The following is a 6,000-nucleotide window of genomic DNA, read 5'->3' as shown; positions in this document are numbered from 1 at the left end:
GATCTACTAGTTGAAAGTAGCAACTATATAATTATCAGCAGAGTGCTTAATAAACTTTTACAATGTAATAACAACATTAATAATAATAAAAAAAGTATTTTCTAGTTCTCTATTTTGGTCACTTTTGCTCTATCTTGTACTGCTTTTTTATGACTGATTTAAAGTCATCTGCTGCCTTTTAGAGTAGACACTTTGGTCTCTGTCTTGGTATTGGTAGGGAGCTCAGGTCCCATACAGAGTTGTGGTGCTCCCTGATGGTTCAGATCCATCAGCAGCACTGTGATCCATCGAGTCTTTATCAGCTTATTTTTGAGTGTAATCTTCCTTCCTTGTCTATCTTACTCCAGTAACTCAGCTGAGACTTGCTCAGTACCATAGCTGCACTCAAGCCTCCACAGGTTTAAAGATTTAAGACAGTATCTGACATAGTCAAAGTTCAATGATGAAAGGAGTATCAGCACTGTTGATTCTATCTTCTTACAACTTTAATGGATAGCTATTATTAGGTGCACTATTTTTTCTGATAATGAGTCTTAAGTTCAGAATGGTTAAGTAAATTACCAACTATCACTTACCTAGTAAAATGGTAGAATAAAAATTCAAACTTTCATCAGAGAAAAGCACAATTAGGATATAAAACGGGAGCTAAAGGAAGGCCTCCTGAAGCTCCTTCTTTCATGAAACTCCAGCAGGACCACCAGTCCTTCATGATGGCTGAATGGAGGTGGCTGCAAACCACAGCAGCATTTGTCAAAGACTGCTGGCAGAAGGGCTGATGCAAGCCCTCTGGCCTCTCTGGGTAAGGCGACAAACACTCGACCCAAGTGAGAGTAAATGGTCGACAGGAGTATGCACAGGTTTGAGAGGGAGAGAGGCTCAGGTTCAAGGTAGCATCTGTCTCCACAGGTTGATATTAGCACAGATGCACACACACATAAAAGGAATCATAAAGAAGGCCTTTAGTGCAGTACTGTTAGCATTATATGGTTCTCTCGAGGACCTGACAGGAGTTGAAGGAGGGAGTGAAAGCAGGATCTTGTCACTGAAAAGAATGAAATGAAACAATGGTATATTGCTATAAACTTGTCTCCAAAATGTATTTATAAATGAAAACTGGTCATATAAAATGGAGGTTGGGGGAGAAATAGAGAACTGGGGCACAAAGACTGGAGGAAGGCGTTCTTTTCACAGCCTATATTACTTAATCAAATTCTCAGATCTGCTACCTCCCCACTACAGTGTTTTGAATAGTTACTTAACCTCTGAGTTACCTTTTCTTCATTTATTAAAAGAAGAAGAAAACATTTTTGCCTCGCAGGCAGTTTGGAAGAATTAAATGAAATGATATGTGTTGAGGAGAAGCACCCCAACATGGAACTTGCAAACTGCCATCCTTCATCCAGGCTCCTATTCTGATGAAGAGAAACAAAACAAACCCCAAAACTATGAACCAAGTAATATTAGCCCTGCACTGCTCACGCTTCATTTCCTATTTCTCAAGATACTCCTGCAGCTAAAGAAGCCCAGACTCTGTGCATTTAAGGGCCTACCAATCCAGGGCTCTACTGGGCCTCCAAGGATCTGATACTTGCTAGGAGAGAAGTGGTTCTCCAACAATAGAGATCGTTCAAAGCAGAACCACTTCAAAACTCCTTATCAAAATCTTCACTATTGCTGCCAAGTTAGTTCTACTTCTATTTTCTATCAAGGCTGCTGCTACTTATCCCCATCCCTAAATCTGGAAACAGGATGGAAGCTGCCAGTATCCCTAGAGAACTGAGGACCATGGCCGAAAAAAACAAAAAGTGCTCAGAATGCCCGCGCATTTGCCAAATGCATGTGATTCGCTCAGAATATTTGCACAGGCTTCTGAGGCTGAAACTGGGTGAGGGGGAGCAGAGTAACAAACAGACAAATTCACAAAGCTCTCCAACACAGAAACGGGTTTGGGAATGGAAACAATGAAAGTTATTCTTCAAAGTATTTTATCCTTCATCTGAAACAAAAAGACTGTTGCACTGGATGGAAAAGACAGAGCCCCATAGGAAACCTTGAAGGCCTTTAACAGGAGCCAGGCCACACACCCACTCCCGCCCAGGCTGGGTCCCTGTGTCACCTGCCCAAGGATATGGTCAGTGGACCATGCCTCCCCAGGCCATGTCCTGAGGTGCCCCTTAAGCAGCCAAGGCCATAAGCTTCTATGGGAAGATAAAGCCACAGCCAAAGGGCAGCCCACTCCCCAGGAATGATTTTCTCCCAAGTTAAGGTCTTTAAAGTCCTCAAACCAAGTTAACAGTGCAAACTAAAGCTTCCAAAAGGCAAGGGTCTCCACAGAAAATACAGACTAAACTCTATTCTTAGTCCATTAACCATTGTTTTATTGTCATTTTAAAATCACTTCTTATTTTCAAAGCCTAAAATTCCCTGTTGCCCATTCGGAATAAAGTAACAACGAACTTTAATTACCCAGAAATGTCGAGTTCTACAAGCTCCAAAAATCTAGTATTTTTTTAATCTCTCACAACTTTGCCTCCTTCCAATAGCACGGGGCTTGGGGTCTCCCACCAAGTGAAGTGGAAGAAGAAGATGCATCTTCAACTTATTCTGTTACCCATGCCCTAGCTCCTTGCATGGACCATCTCATGCCAGCCTCACAATCCCCCCAAGATCCCACAGTGACTGGGAGCAAAACTGAGTCTCACAAAATAAAAACATCAAGCCTCTGAAGCTGCCTGCAAGGTGAAGGATAAAACAACAATAAACAGGTGTAAGGATCCTGGCTCTGCACCTTTCTATCAAAGACAAATGAAATATATTCATCAAGAAGGGGTTTATTAAAAAAAAAAAAAACCACACACAACAAAAAAACACACACACAAACAAACCTGTATCACCAAGTCAGAGCCTCATGGTCAGGGAATGAATCATACAGTAATTCAGATGGGGCACGTCCAGAATTATAAGATGTAGTATGGTTTAAGTACATACTGAAATCCTTTTCAGTTGTAAATATTCCATCTAAAGGAGCAGAAACAACTTTATGTGCTTTGATCAGTTCAATGATTATTAAAAACAACAACAAAACACATTTTCTCCCAATCTATATAAGCAAAACAAACAAGAAACTAAAAAAAACCTGGGGTCTCCTCTGTGTGCTAAGAATAATACAAATAAAAACAGAAGAATTTTTCTTTTAATGCCCTTATTCCTTTCCTTGATTTTGGTGATTAAAATCTGGCAATATGAGTTGGTCATTCTCAAACATAAATTTCAAACAATGGGTTTTATCTACCTCCAAAAAAGTATGCGTTAGGGGAAAACTGTTGGGGTTTTTTCACCCTGATAAGACAATAATCTCTTGCCTTGCTGATTCAAATGGACTTGCATACTAATTGTTTCAGACCCCAAAATCCCTGCTGAACTGGCTAAATTGTGGGCCAAATTCAATAAACCAGCAACCTTCCATTCAATGCCTCACCAAGATAACTTTGCATGTTTAATTTAAAACTACCGATCGCTTTTAAATGAAATGCTAATGCAAGGATCTCTGCCATTGCCACCAGCCCATGCCTCTGACAGACAGGCTTCACCAGAGAAGAGTCTAACCTGAGCAACCTTCAGAAAACAGCAAAACTCAGCCTGCCATCTCCATTCCAAATGGTGACTATTCTCCCAAATCAAACACTTAAAACATGTCCCTTTATGTTAATTTCCCTGATATAGAAGCAATGAGATCTAGCCTCAGGTACTCAAAATATTATCTGCACCGATTTTATCTGATTAGCAAGAAATACACAACCCTCTAGCCAATGTGAATGCCTACACTATTTTAGCTTAACTGACCTAAGGCATTTTTTCCTTTCTCTTTTGCAACTGTGTTCCATGTTTGACCCCTCTAATTTATTTTAAGTAGTTTTGCAAACAGCTTCCTCTCCCTCTTCCTCCCCCATGCAGCCAGCATCTCACGTTTCTCCAGCACAGACCATGTTTTGTCCATCTCGGGAAGTGGTGCTTGAAGAAACGGAGAAGCTGCTTCAGTAAAATCGAGATCAGAAATAAGGTCCATTCATTCACGAGATTAAAACAGCATCAAGCGTTAATTTTATTTCAGTAAGACATGTTAGAATTAAGGCTGTGTTAGAATTCACAGTGACCTTTATAGCCTGTAAAAACAAATCTGTTACTCCATGGTATCACAGTAAAAATGTCCTAAAAATATGTATAAAATCCCTGCATTGCTGCCCTAATCACCATAACCAAAATATTTGATTCAATCGTTTCAAACCAAACATTTAAAGCTTGTTCAGTAATAGTAACAACAACAAGTATTACAATAAAATAACTATTACAACAACAACAGAGATTTGGAGATTTAGCAGAATAAGGTATAGGAAACAATGAGAAGCAGTTTTTGGTGTGTGGAAAAGTGAAAAAGATTTTATTTAGTCCAGTAAAAGAACAGTAAGTCAATTTGAACTCATTTCGGTTTCTGTTTTAAAGATTCAATAAGAATTTCTGAAATGTCAAAAAGTGAGTGAGTTTAATGGAGAAAAAAAAAGTGTCATTTTGTTCTTAGTTTTCTGTATACTACTTCCACCAATTGTGCCTGCTCCGTTCTATTATGTATAAAGCTCACTTTTAAACTAAATTGGAGTCTGAAGACAACTGCAGCAAGTTCTGATTATGTTCGGGGAAATATTTACATGATAATCTGTCTGGATGACACTAACTTTTCAAAAAGGATTATCATTAGGAGCTGGGTTTTCTAGTACTTCTCTTCAGCTACCCAAACAGAAGTTACATCTAAACTACTTCCAGTTTCACTTTATGTACTGGAAAATTTCAAAAGGTTGGGGAGGGAAGATATTTAATTGTTTAATTTATATAAAAAATAAGACAATTTTCGTATTTCAGATTTATCCGAAAGTGGCATTCCTTTAACATAATTTAAAAGACTTGGTTTCAAAATAAAACCTTTCTAGAAAATTACAGCATGCATTTTTACTGCACAATGTGTGACTCAGCCTTGTTTTATTTGCTGTACATGCAATTATACTACTTTACCAAAGGTTTCTACATAAGTAATGATGTGCACATAAACTGACCCAATAGTCTAAAATTCACCTAGAAGTATTTGTGTACACTTTTTGAGAACCAGAGGACCTACTCATTAATTTATATGAAGAATCCATTCTTTATGGCTGTTTTACCACTCAAATTCTAAATGTGCTATGTTTCTGTTCATTTTCTTTTATGTCTTTGCAAATCAATTCTCCTGCCTACAAAAGTAAACATGGTCCTGTTTCTCTCAGAAAAAGTAGACAACGTATATATTTGCCATGTTTAAAAAATGCATACCCAATTGTTCACTTAGTATAAGAATGTAGGTTGCTATAAAAAAAAAAGGCAAAATAAAGCAATGTAAGAGGTTCTTCAGAGTTCAACATACAAAGATTTGGCTTGATAATAGTGTTCTTTAATGATACCACACGGAGGTGTTTCCTAGCTCATCTAGAGATGAGAAACATCTAGAAACTTCAGTCACGCAAACCTGAGGGAGGATAAGTCAGCAAGATTTTTCAGAAAATCAAAATGAACCTTTACGTTAGCTTAAAAATTTTTAAATGTTTTATGTATTCAGGGATGTACGTGGCCAGCAAATAAACAGTAAATTCAAGAGAAGAAAAAGTTTGTTTCCTCAACTGAAAGGAGGGCATTCCAAGACTTAAGAAAACTAAAGTTTCCCCCTTTCCTGCGCATAGAGCAGGATGGAGCAAGGTTTCCATCTGTTGTGCGTGGAGTCCCTATGAGTCAGAGGCAGAGCAACAGAACCTACCACCACCACCAAATAGCTGCTGATCAAAAAATACTAACCTATCAAAGAACTTTTTTGGTCCTAGTTTTAAAATTAAGAATAAAAAAATGAGTTTTCCAACACTCTTTATAAATTAACTTACAAACTTCTTTACAACATCAAATCAATGATCTAAAACATATTTA

At 38.1% G+C, this 6,000-nt stretch overlaps 1 protein-coding gene across 1 annotated transcript in view; it reads right to left on the bottom strand.

Annotated features, from left to right (window-relative positions):
- Positions 1-6,000, bottom strand: part of EEFSEC (eukaryotic elongation factor, selenocysteine-tRNA-specific) — a 384,789-nt gene that overhangs the window by 346,202 nt on the left and 32,587 nt on the right. The window lies entirely within an intron of this gene.

The sequence above is a fragment of the Elephantulus edwardii genome, unplaced genomic scaffold (genome assembly GCF_000299155.1).
Source record: "Elephantulus edwardii isolate Elephantulus edwardi_28Jun2011 unplaced genomic scaffold, EleEdw1.0 scaffold00161, whole genome shotgun sequence".
NCBI lineage: Eukaryota > Metazoa > Chordata > Mammalia > Macroscelidea > Macroscelididae > Elephantulus > Elephantulus edwardii.
This window is presented reverse-complemented; position numbering and strand designations above follow the sequence as displayed.